The sequence below is a fragment of the Habropoda laboriosa genome, unplaced genomic scaffold (assembly GCF_001263275.1).
Source record: "Habropoda laboriosa isolate 0110345459 unplaced genomic scaffold, ASM126327v1 scaffold222, whole genome shotgun sequence".
NCBI lineage: Eukaryota > Metazoa > Arthropoda > Insecta > Hymenoptera > Apidae > Habropoda > Habropoda laboriosa.
Genome location: NW_017100319.1, coordinates 38,469 through 39,891, shown reverse-complemented (window position 1 = coordinate 39,891; position 1,423 = coordinate 38,469).

The window sequence follows — 1,423 nt, the reverse complement described above, 5'->3', positions numbered from 1 at the left end:
ACTTAACTCGGTCTGTCTTATTAAAAATAGGCGTGTATAGTAAAGGTAAAACGTTGCGCAGAACTTGCCTATCAGTTTCGGGATCGGAGGAACCCGTAGATACATAGGAGGAAAAATAAAACGAAGAGGAGAGAAGTGTACATGTGCGGGAGAAAGAGGGAACGAATCAGGGGTATATGCAATCGATAATATCCACGGACAAAAATACTCTTCAGCGGCTTATAGACTTTCAGCATATACACGTCGTAGCACTGCCGCCGGACGTTCCAACCTGCCGGAAAAGATTTTCATACATACGTTATTATTCGTTGCTAGAAAACACAAGTTTCGAAACCGTGAGATCCGATTCACCGATAAGCGTTGCAAATCGAATCTCGTAATTGTTCTTTACGCGAGTATCGAATTAACGGAAGAACCTGAACGAGAAAGGTTGCAGAAATTCGGATTTATTAACTCGGTTTGGTAGATAGAGGTATGCGTGGAATCTTTCGACGCCCTCGCGAATTTTGTTAAGAGAAACAAACTGTTCTCTTTTTTCCCTCTCCCGACCGGAGAGGAACATTTAACCTCGATATCAAATGTCTGGTGCGTTGAGTCAGGTTCCGAATCCAAGGTCTCGTAACGAAGGTCTCAGTCCCTTTTCATTCGACTAATACGCGACGGTAGAAGTAAGCCTTTTCGTTTCAAATGAAATAATAGACCCGTGCCTACTCTCTGTAATTTGCATAATTTCTCTCTCCCTCGGTGCAACTCCGACACACAGACGAGCTTTGTTCAACTTGACGACAATTTCTCAGAACGATCAAAGATTACGATCTATGCAAAAGCGGGAAAGCTCGATAAGATACAGTATCAGCATTGACGTACGTACTTATCTCGAAGACAGTTTCCATCTTTAGCAAAGACATAATTTCTCGTCGACATATTTCTGATTGGACGTAACAGATATCCGACGATCATTTTATCACTGACGCACATTGAGTACTATAATTTAGATAACCATCGCTATTTATTTTCTACCTTATCACGCGTTCGCAATTAACCCTTTTATTCACCAACGCGATACGCTTCGACCAGATTTTTCAAACTTCCATTAGCAAACAACCGATCCGTTGTTTTCACTTTCAAAGATTGTAACAAAACCGAAACATTCCCAGCGAATTTATATACACGCTTCCTGTGCTAAAAATCACCATCGAAGCGCACGAAATTCACGAGGAGAATTTTCTCGTGTAACCTTTGCCAGAGAAATATTCACCACGTCTCTCAGGGTAGTTGACATCTCTCGTTGACAGTGGAAGCTTCTCTCAGCCACGGGGGAGGTGGAGAAAGAGAGAGAGATGTTGACCCTGACTGGTCGATGTGGTGGTGTACACTGAACGTTGACTTTAACGAGCGAAAATAGGGAGCCAATCGACGAGAG